This window comes from Dicentrarchus labrax, unplaced genomic scaffold (assembly GCF_905237075.1).
Source record: "Dicentrarchus labrax unplaced genomic scaffold, dlabrax2021, whole genome shotgun sequence".
NCBI classification, from domain to species: domain Eukaryota; kingdom Metazoa; phylum Chordata; class Actinopteri; family Moronidae; genus Dicentrarchus; species Dicentrarchus labrax.
This window is the reverse complement of record NW_026136711.1, coordinates 31,834,804-31,846,877: the sequence shown is the minus strand read 5'-3', so window position 1 is coordinate 31,846,877 and position 12,074 is coordinate 31,834,804. Positions and strand designations below refer to the sequence as shown.

At 39.4% G+C, this 12,074-nt stretch overlaps 1 protein-coding gene across 4 annotated transcripts in view; it reads right to left on the bottom strand.

Annotated features, from left to right (window-relative positions):
* The window catches only part of raly (RALY heterogeneous nuclear ribonucleoprotein), a 130,355-nt gene extending 120,791 nt beyond the window's left edge, over positions 1-9,564 (bottom strand). For 2 of the 4 annotated variants that reach the window (XM_051413815.1, XM_051413817.1), the window contains exon 1: positions 9,172-9,561. The gene's annotated coding sequence lies outside the window, so the exon portion shown is untranslated. Of the gene's footprint in view, positions 1-9,167 lie in introns of all 4 variants that reach the window. The other 2 variants (XM_051413818.1, XM_051413816.1) reach the window with 2 other exon arrangements.
* Between the last annotated feature and the right edge of the window lie 2,510 nt (positions 9,565-12,074).

Sequence of the window (12,074 nt, the reverse complement as noted above, 5' to 3'; positions counted from 1 at the left end):
AAAATGGATTTGTACATTTGTTTTTTGTTTTTTAATTTTTTAAGGTAATGTTTTAGTAGTGGTTGCAATAATCATGAAAACTAATCAATTAACCAGTCAATAATAAGATTTTGACATATCTAATTTCTAGAAATGTATCTCTCCTTTAACATGTGTGATTGAGCCCTTCTAGGCAATACTGCAGGACTGCTTCATGGCAGCATTGGATTTACAGAATTTATTTAATCAATTAATCAATTGACTGATTAATTGACTGATTAATTGATTAATGTATTTGACTTGATCAGTTTAAAACAATTTCTCTGTTGAATGTGCTTGAAAATGCACTTTTCAAAAATATTTAGATATCATAATACATAAAATTACATAACCAGGGATAGATTTTAACCAAATCACCCACTTTTAGTAATCAGTAAACCATTCAATGAGTGCTGCATGGACTCACAGACAGAAAGACATGTTTGCGTGCCTCCATTATCTGCACCAGTGATACCCTTCAGCTATGTGTGTGCGTATGTTAATGTCCTATGTGTAGGTGTGAGTCTCTCTGGGCAAGCGAACACCGAGCATATGCGTGTGAGTGTGTGTCACCGTTAACCCCCCATCTGCTCTCAAGTGATGTTCAGCTGGCTGCTGCTTCACTGTGTGTATGTGTGTGTATGTGTGTGTGTGTGTGTGTGTGTGTGTGGGTCAAGGTTGGTTTCCTTGGAACAGTGAGGTTGTGGTTAGTGATCTGGTTGTGGTACAGTAATATATATATATATAAATAAATATATAAACAAATTATTGCTGTCAAACAATTAAAATATTTAATTGCGATAAATCGCAATAATGTCATAATTAACTCGCAATTAATCGCACATTTTTATCTATTCAAAATGTCCCTTGATTTCTTTTTGTCCCATTATTTTTTCTCATTTAAATGCTCTTATCAACATGGAAAAGTGGATTGGCTTGCTTTGTGCAAATGTTATTTTTATTGAAAACAACATTGGCATATACTGTAGTGTTCAATTTCACACTAACATTCTCACTTGGAGCAAATAATCTCTCACACAATGTAACACTGTAACACTGGTATTTCAGACTGAACGTGCTGCGATGATAGCTCAGTTCACAACGACAAAACACACAGATCACTTTGGTCTTGTCAATGGAACCATTTGGCAATTGTTTATAATTAAGAAGCTGATCTACAATGAACCTTAAAATTGTACGCACCTTTATATTCAAATAATATAAACATTTCATTCAAGATCATGAGTTTTGGCTATAAAAATATGTTAGTGGGGATCTTTGTTGAATATCATACTCCATCTTGCTCTCCAGTTTCCTCTTAACTTTTTACTCCAGCTATCCATTCAAAGCATAAAAATGCCTCAAAAACATTTATAAAAAAGAGCTGGTTTTGGACCTTTGAACTGCAGATTTTATGCAGAAGACCTGACAAGCCCCAATTTGAAAATGCAAACAAGAAATCTAAGCTAAATCTCATTGAATGGAATGGGAGTTTATTCAGGGATCAATTTACCCAAATCAGATAAGTCAGCACACATTTTTACCTGTGAATACGGTAACATTTTGTGTCTGATATTGGACACATTTTGGGGAATGTTTGGTTTCCTGTTAGCTGTCTTTACAGTCTTTAACATATATATAACATTTCCACAATAAAATGTTGTCAATAATGTCATTCATTTTGTTGAGTTGTGAACTTACATTATCTCAAATGTTTCCAACAGTATTCAAACACAAAGAAATCTGTAAGTCTCCCTAATGCTATAACTTCTGGGTAAACAAAGCAAAGAGAAGTTTCAGAGAAGTTTCAAATGTCTTGTACACAATAATTGATTTTTTTTTTCTTTTGCTTTGTTGGTTTATTGATGCCATGTAAAAAATAATTTATATTTAAGTTATCAAAATCCATCTACCTGCCATTTGTGTCTGCTGCTTTAAACAGTACTTTGATTCATTTTGATTATATGCTGCATTTTCTAGAAATACCTTTTTCTTCCAAATTGCAGCTCTCATTTTGGACACAAACTCCTCCTGCATTAATATAAATTGCTCGGGCCTCAGTGAAACCACTGACTGTCTTTACAATGAGAGAAATTGATGAGTTCAGTCTGTATTCTCCGCTGTGTGCTCAAATTACTGCGAGCAGCTGAAGTGCATGTGGGAAAATCAGCAAAACAGAGATTAAGCATGTCAGTTGGATAGATGCTGTCAACTTTATTTCATGTAATTGTAATAGCTTTTCAATTATTTGTGGCTGTAATATCTTTGAGAAGATGACCCCTTACTGACTCAAAGCCCGGATATAATATTTCTTGCAGTCTTTAATTATTTCTATTTGATATCCAGTTTCTCCTGTAGAGATTTTTTAATAAGTTTGGTTCTTCCATGCTGATTGTATTTCGTGGACTAATTCAGGGAATGTTCACGGTTTAAAATGGCTTCTATGCGGGTATTTAGATCAAGACATATGGGCAATTGTGGTAAAACTGCACAAGCGTTGGTGTGTGTGTTCATGCCTTTCTCGAAGATATTGAGTTTCCACTCTATTTACATTTTTCAATCCGTGGGGGCAATTATCCAGCTTTCAGAGCCAACAGCTTAATGCTTTGAGGGGAAACAGTAATATAGATCGTTTAACTAAAATGCTTGGATGTGTGTTGAAATGGCTGTGATTTGTTTCAATGTAATAAATAACTTAAATTAAAATTCATCATCCTTATTAAGTGCAAGACCGCACTACAGAAAATAAAAAATACAGAAGTTGAGGATCAGCTTCTGGTTTTTCTTGGAGTTTATTTGAGGTGAGTTGGTCCATTCTACAGTACAGATCTTAGTATGTAAAGTCTGGTGCTGTCTTGTTTCCTATTGTGCATTTAATATCTACAATGCAATTGGAAACAGCTATAAAAAAGGTACAGGGGATGGTTAAATACTTAATGGGCTCATAAATCACCATGATGAAACCACCATTCATGAAAACCAAATCAGTCGACAGTAACCTCAACGGTCCAAGTATAAAGTGGCACTGAAGTTACATCAGCTGCTTGGCTACCAGTTGAATAGTAAAAAGTAATACTGTTGCAGGTATAAAAGGCAGATAAAAGCTCATCAGGCACCAAAACACTGCAATGATTTCTAATGCTATGAAACAGGATTTTACAACTCGGAAAAGTTATCAACCGTTACTGTCAAGCCATGAGCAGAATTAAAACACTGCACAACTCTTCTCCAGTATGCTTTATTCTCTGTTTTCAGCCATCTTTATCAGGGTGGCTTCTGAGGTTGTTTCCCATGCTCTTATACAGAACAGCAACATGGTATGTTTATATCCCCTCAAATGTCAGATATTGACTTTACTGACTTGTATCTGTGCTAAGTTTGTCACAAGAGAGGTGTTTTCTTCTACTGGGGAGCTCCAGCGTACCCTGGGTAAGCTAGATTTAGTACGTAACGAATTTGAAAGCCAATCACTGTCTAGAAAATTCCACCGGCAAAGAAACCTGAAACCTCCGCTGCACTAACCAGTACAGTGAGTGACAGTTTGCACTAGCATTGTGAAAGTTATGACAGCAAACATGGTAGAGTGCCGTTTCTTGGACATAAATTGGACCCTGGAGCTTCCTTCCACTATCTACTACATAATAACAACGCGAACACACTGTAACATCATAACTAACTCTGTGTCAGCCACTGCCACTTACGAGCTAACAAGCTAACACTCAAAATAAACTAATAAAAGAGTCTAATTACACTTACCATTCTGATACATCTGCTAGTCGCCAATTTTGTTGCACAACAGATTCCTCATGTGAATCTGGGTCTAACTGAAGCTCAAACACGTAGGCTCTGGATAAATCTCTCTGAGGTTTCCTCTAATGCAAGCCATCTTGATGCGTACCACTCTTTTACCGGTCAACCTAGCAGACGCAGCGGTGGGAAGGACATAGATCCAGAATTTCTCAATGAAGTGAACTTTTTATGTGAGACAACCATGTTAAGCAAAACATTAACCATAGCAGAGTATTTTTTACATACTTTAAAAAGTGTCTGGAGGGGAGCTTTAATAAATAAAGAATGGTTGACGATTGCGAAAGGCAGCAAGTTACAGTTCTCTGACAAATTAAACCGTTATCAATGTAAATGAGAAGTAAAGTTAAGGAGAACATTTGTGAGAAAGTATTCAGTTTTCTTAAATCTGGTAGAAAAGAGCCCTGTGCTTTGTTGCAGCTCCATTAAATTAGTGTTATTGCCTTAAGCGTCTCTGGTGGATTGTTGTCAACAGTCAATGTAAATGCACACATTAGGGTTGTATAGCATGGTATGAACATGTGGTTCTGGATTTAATTTTAAAACTCTATAATTCAACTGTCAACATGAAAAGCTATATTTGTATTTACAATATATTTTTTTCTACAAAGAGGTGCACACATGCAACACAGCACAACATGGTTTCTTTTTTTTCCTTCAAAAGAGACCACCTGGTGCTTTCTTCATTACTCATTCTGTATTGTTACTCCACGAGGAAATTACCACCACCACTACAGAGAATAGGAAGGTAAAATGAAAGAATGTGAAATCTCCCACTTACAAAGGACTGCAAGCCTGAGTTTTACAATCCAAGTTTCTATTACAGGATCCCCCCCTGAGAGGAACATTTGGAGCGATGCAACATGCACTACAAAAAGAGAGAGAAGCCTGCTCAACCAAAACTGAATTTACCCTCCAGCTGTATTGCTACTGAGAATCAGAGAGGAAACGTTGGACATCCAGGTCATCGTTTGCAAAGGAAGACACATCTATAGTTCAAGTTCAATGACTTAAAACAGTATAACAGCAGAATACTTTTCTACACAAAGTGTGTTAGGTTTTACAAATTGTATATTGGATCATAGACCCACTGAGCAATACAATGTAAACGTTCAGTAAATCATCTACCATATATCCTGAATGAAGTGACCTTGAGCAAGAACACCTCCTGTCACCACTCACAAACACACACACACACACACACACACACACACACACACACACACACACACACTCACTCACTCTCACACACACAGAGCATGTCAGTTCAGCTAAAAGCATCTCTTGAAGGGTGAAAGTGTTACATGGGAATGTCTAAAGGGCTTGATGACCCAAAAGAGTACACACAGCAGACCCACTATGGGTGCCTGCATACTCAAACATGTTCCATACATTCAGTATGATGTTTAATGCACATTTTAGGTTGTTATCAAAAAACTATTGAGGTTTGATATATAGTACATGTGACTAACCCTAACCCTAACCCTACATACTGCAGATTTACCATGTATTACAGTTACTATAACTAAAATTCTTCTTCTTCACAACATCTTTCCCAACTTGAATGCATGCCACAAAAGACAAATATTCATTCTTTGTAGAAACCTATAAATATGCAACAAAAATCAATATGGAAATATTTTTTATACAACTTAGAATCTACATGTTTAACAACACTGCCTCATTGCCCTCTGCTAACTAAATCACACAACACTGCAGAGCTCAAACACTAATGAGTTCCTGCACATGGAGTCAAAGTGCAGCAACATCTATTCATTATCAGCACAGTGGCGCTGAATAATTAACGTGACCAAGTTTAAAACTGAATCATGATTTATTTATCCTTGTTTTCATTTTTCTCTTTTCAATCTCTAACAGCAGCTTGAACACACGCAGTAGTAGAATGATGAACAGTGTGAATAGTGAGCGCAGTGTCTCGTTTAACCAGCGCTGTAGTTCTCGCTGTGACAGTTTTTATTGTCACTCAGCAGTGTTTGCCTGTACTGTGCTACCATCAAGTGTTGTATTATCGTTGTTGTCAGGTGAGAACCTTTAATCTCCAGCTTTCTAGCTGTCAAAGGCACAGAAACAATGGAAATGTGTGAGAGAAAAAAAAATGCAGCCCACACATTAATTTCAATGGAGCTGCTGCGTTGTCAACACAGTTCTCTGAAGAAAAACGCAGGGACGTCAAGCAAAAAGAAATTAACCTGCATGGTTCTACTTTTGCCGCAACACAATTTGTCATCAGAAGGTGTGCTGTGTGGCCAATCCAATGTGTGGCAATGTACATTCCTAGTAAGAATCTCTTTCCTTAACAGGCCTACAATGTTTTGGCTTCTCATCTGGATCTGTTAGTCAAATTGGCCTTCCTGGGTTGCATTACATCTTCTCTCCTGTACCTGAAACCTGCCTAAAATGTTTTGTTTCGTAGCACCAAGACTATGTCCTGTTGTTCCATTTTGGGGATGCAAGCTTTTCACCCGACAGCAGTTACATTGCTTGCAGCTCGCTTGCCGCCTAACTACTGACAAGCACTAAACAAAAGTGCAATTTTTGCGACCTCATCCAGCACCACGAAAGATTTTGGCATGGGGACTGCAGTCTTCTGTCTGCAGGTAGTGTACAGTGGATGGACAGAAAACAGCTTCCTGCTGCTGCTGGAAATTAGGTTGATGAGAGGCTGAACTACAGTAAATGTGCTGTTATTCAAAGATATGAGCTAAAACAGGGCTAAAGAGTTCTGTAGAGCTGAGAGTAGATTAAACCTCTTTGTGGGCGTGTGCAGACTGATCCATTGCCATCTCTGTCCCTTTCCAGTTAAGCATGTTGCACCAATTGAACCTTTAAAATGGAAATAACTGTTTTTTTTGCCACCGGGGGGCAGCAGAAACCGTATCAGTCAACAAACTGATATGGTGAACATCTTAGCAAACAATTGCTTATATACACTTCAAGCAACAATATCATTCCTTTGGATTCATGTTTCTGACCACCTAATGGATGTAGGCCCAATGTTCAGTCTCTTTTAGCCCTGTTTTTTGGTTGCCACCAACTATTCAGCTGCTAAATGCTCCATTATATTTACCAGCTAGTTGCTAACCGAGCAGATAGGGTACAGACAGTTCCTTTTCTGCTGAAAAATGCTGCTGCTTTTATCCTACTTTGCTGTGAAATTAAACAATCAGTATTTCCTGAATTGGAGCTCAGGCACCCTGTCTCTCAAACCATTAGGATATTGTAAAGCTTTTTTAATCTCTGCACGAAGCAGAGAGAATATGTGGGCATATTTGTGACCAGAGGAGAATGCATTTTGCCCCATTTCTCATAGAAATGAATGTGGAGCAAAATTCAGTTTAGCTGTATAATAATTCTCAGCATAGCTCCACCCATCTTCAACCTGAGAGGAGCTCTAATCAAACTGTGAGACTGTGCAAGACCTAGTGGAGCTATAAAGCAGAATCTGTTGGACATTTGGCATGAGAAATTAAAAAGATTAAATTATTTGTGCTGAGCCAAATACCTGGGTTTGGGACCATCTGTAATTGAAACATATTTTATAATGAAGCGTTGTTCTGCTACAAACAGAATATCACAAAGCTAGCACACACTTCTCATCAGCAACAAGCAGACTGATCCACACACACAGTCATAAAAAAACAAACCAGCATCATCAATCCTCCATAGATGCTGTTTAAGAATAATAAAGACAGTCACCAGCAGTCCACAGCAGGCGCCTGCAGCCTCACTGATCTTATCCTGCAGACTCTTCTCTTCCCCTGAGCCTCACAGTCCTGCCTCTGGCTGCAACTTACTGCACAGCACCGACTCCACGCCCCAGAGTGCATTTCACACTGTGCACATTAAACACAAGAATGTTACTATGGTGCGACGTGAGGCAGACACTATGTTTTCATTTGCATGCCTGTTGTAAAATACTGTATTCTGCTCCTTTTTTTGTGTGTTTCATCCCACAAACTAACATCTGACATACACTTGACAATATTACTAACACAAACCTTCATTTATCAAGTGACAGGACTCTTTAAAATGTTATTTATTGATGAAAAAGGGTAAACTTGTCGTTCATTCATGAGGCTCATCCTGGGGCTTTAAATTCAGACGTTATTTGGTTGGGATGAGGTGGATCTCCCTTCCAGCAGTCCAGATAAATTCAGTCACAACTCACAATCTTATCTCGCTTAACTAAGACACATGTTTCTCCGATTTCAGCTGTTTTGGTAAGGCTCAAATACATATCACACTTGAGTCAGCTGCCAAACTGCACTATAGCCTGTTCATTTGCGATGGCACTTGAATGCACCACTAGCAGAGTTTTTACCCAGCTGAAACTTTCAAAGGAAAATACAAATACAGGAATTAAAGGATTCCTTTAAATATTGTTATTCCTGGATGGGCTTCCTACGTCTTCTTCAAACTTGATCGATAAATCTTCGCAGTGCACTGTGACTCAGTTCTGGTCCACCAAATGCCAGAACAAATCTAGAAAAAGCCCAATTCAGACTGCAGGCTTACAAGAGCAAGAGATGTCATGCAAATATTCTCAGCGTGCAGCGAGGTTCACATCTGTATGGAGCAACAGCCAGTCTGCTGATATCACACATCAGGGATGCAGAACAGGACATGACAGAGTAACAAACCCGACCTGTCAGCTCCTCCCGGTCTGCTTCACGAGGACCGACAGCGAAACGGGGATGCTGACGTGTTTGTGCGCGTGGCTGTAAACACACATTCACACACCGACACTGACACAACCGAGATCACTGTTCAACAGAAGAGCAACAGAAACACGAGCAGTTCCGTGGATGAAGATCAGCTGTCCGTGCAACACTTGCTGATCAGAACCATCACCATCCTCATCCTCATCCTCATCCCGCGTTCTGGCACGCTGCGTGCGCAACATTCAAGTTTAAGAGACATTTTAATCCCCTTTGGCTTTTATGGGAAAAAAAGGAAAATCAAATCAAACTGCAAAAATGAGATAAAAGAGGCCAAACTGAAGAATTAAATACACCAAAATTAAAAAAAAAAAAAAAAATCTTGTAAGATCTGAGAGAAGAGATGTGTCTTAAAATGAAAAGCGAGAAAATGTCAAAGATAAATAAAAGAAACTGGAATAAACACAAGAAAAGCCAGAAGATGGGCTTCCTTCCAGCAACAAGCAGCGGGTAAAAGCTCCGGTAAAGACTTGCAGGACAACAGAGAGACACACAAATCCAACCAGCCGCTAAAATTCAGTGCAAAAAAAAAATCAAAATAAGAGTAGAGGGGAGGACAAACCAGGAAGAAAGAGTAGAGGACGAGAGGAAGAGAGAACTGACCTACCAAGGGAGGAGGCAAAAACGCTCAAAGAGGCTGAAGCGAGAGGAGAAGAGCGGGCAGGCGGAGAGGCTCAGTGTGCGCTCGGTAACCGGGCTGAAGCTCCGACTGCGCGCCGGCCAGTGGGGCGGTGATGAACAGCAGCAGAGCGCCGACTGGAGCGAACCACTGAGCGCTAGCAGGCAGGGGGAGGCCGGGCAGCAGAGCGGCCGCCGGGAGCTCCGTGCGTAATTAGGCACCTGGCTAAAAAAGGCGAACGGACACAGCCAGAGAGGCTCTTAAAGGGACACCCCGTCCAAAAAAAAAACTAATTTAATACAAACAAGCCAGGTAGCTAGATTACATTGACACTGCTCTGCTGCAGTTTCACTAACTACATAATAAACCCTGCTGCTGTTAATTCAGCAGTAAATACCTGAGCCTAATAGTGTTTATTCTGCTTTTGAAGGGAGCCATCCCATCACTGAGTGCAGGTACAGCTCACACACACCCAAACATCCTCCTCTCTCCCCGCCCCCGGTTCCGTTTGATTACCCTTTTTCCAACTTTTTTGCACCGTTATTGCCCAAGTAACGGCAAATCAGCTGCTGGGTGCACACCTGGCAGTAGTGATGTTACTCATTCAGGTTGTAGACTTACGGAAGCATATTGCATTCACTTAAAAATAATAATAAATCATTTTTTTCTTTATTTTTTGGTTTGTTTGTTTTTTTGAATAGTTTTTTCTGTTTTTCTGACTAATTTTCCCCCCGTTTTTCGGAGTAATTTCTTTACTGAATTATCGAGATACTTCGAACTCCCGCGAGAACCTCCAACCTGCAAGTGACTCCCATAGACATTGCTATGTCTAGCAGATCTGAGTGGACTTTCCTTCTGAACAACCACAAAGGTGCCTGCGTAGAGTCGACAAACTGATGATAATACCATCTATATGACTTAAAGACAGAACTATCTCCCAGTGTCTTAAACCCAGATCAAAGTAAAACTTGATTGAACTAAAATTGTTTCTGTTAAATCGAGCTTCCAATAAAGGAATGAATGTGTTTATTGTTTCAAATGCTCTCTAAACTCAGAAAAAATTAGTCGGAAAAACAGGGGAAAAAAATTATTCAGATAATCAGAAGAAAATTACTCAGAAAAACCAACCAAAAAAATGAATATTCAAGTGAATGCAATAGGCTTCCGTACTCCCATGGCTGGCTGTATTATTCTGGACTTAACTCATATGTGTGTCTGTTGGCTGGCCATTCAAGCAGAGACACTCTCCAATCAACTGTTAAATAGGCTCATCTAGATGATGTGGTCTATTTTTTCTTCTTCTTTGTTTTTTAGAGGCGGTCTGCATCCAAAATGACTGCCTTCTACTGAATTAAAAAGTCTAAATCTATCTTCCCCGGAGTTCTTGTGCTTTCTCATCTCGCAGGTTCTTGTCGATCCTGGTGGAGCCTCCTGCCACGGTCCTGCTAGATTGCCATTGCCAATACTGTTGTTGCTGTGCACCTGTCTGTCTGTCTCTCACTCTCTCTCTCTCTCTCTCTCTCGCTCTCTCTCTCTCTGCTCTCTCTCTCTCTGTCTCTCTCTCACCCCAACTGGTCGAGACAGACGACCACCCACCTAGAGCCGGAGGATCTGTCCTAGGTTTCTGCCTTTTAACAGGCAGTTTTTCCTTGCCCTTGTCGCCAAGTGCTTGCTTATGGTGGTACTGTTGGGTCTCTGTAATTAATGCTTTAAAGAGTTCGGTCTAGACCTGCTCTATTTGAAAAGTGTCCTGAGATAACTTCTGTTATGAATTGGCGCTATACAAATAAAATTGAATTGAAAATTGAATTGAATTACTGAAAAACAATATAAAAAGTGTTTCAACACCTTCCATCCCATTCCCCAATAAAACAATGTAACAGTCGCGTGATTCTAAGTAATATTTTTCATCTGTAAAACCAATATTTTCCTGCTGAAGTTGATCTGTAGATAAAGAAATTGTTAAACATATTTATTCTCTACTGTATCTTGGGATCAATAAAGTATTTCTGATTCTGATATAGAATAATGGGATCAATCCAGGTGTGTCAACCAGCCTGTGAGAAGTGCTTCACATTCACACACTTGTTGTGCAAGACAAAGAGGTTGACTGAGCGATGGGAGTCATTCAGTGCCACTTCTGGCTTTTATAATTCAGCCAAATTTAGAAATTGTTTGAGCTATGATTGGTATGTATGCACATATACCACTTAAATCGCCCAGTGTAATTATACTAAACGTTATAATTTCCAGAAGACCACAATTTCACATTATGCTTGGTATAAAAACTTTGAATAATGTAAAACCATCAAAAACTGTTATGTATCATATGTTTTGTATTGAACTATGTTTTGTATGTTTGCACAACACACAATAATTTCACCACGCTGGGGTTTTAATTTCATTACCAAAGGGAAAAGTTTCTGTTGATGTTTATCTGTGTTGTATTCAGTTATTAGAGATCCTCTGAATTTGCTGATTTTGATCCCAGGTCAGTAAATTTTGTTTGCATGATTTTCTGTGCGTGTTCAATGTGTTGGAGTGCCTCTTTAAATTAGGGTTACTTTGCCAGCATGCTTCCAGGGCCTAGTTAATGCACAAAATTCAACCAACCCCTTCTTTACGTCTTCTCTCAGTGTACAGCGACGTCAGCTCACTTTTCACCTCAGAATGAACTGCCTTGATCTCCACATGTATACTAGCTTGTAAAGTAGCTTCACACAGCGTTAGCGTTCTCACCACACTCCATGGCTGATTTGGTAGTCACTTTACCTTCTTCTGAGTTTATCCACCTCCATAGTCTTGACAGAAATCTTATCGAGTTAAAGCAGTCGAATCTGCAGAATGAAATCGAACGAGGAGAGAGTTCTGCCAGCCCGCCATTCTTTACA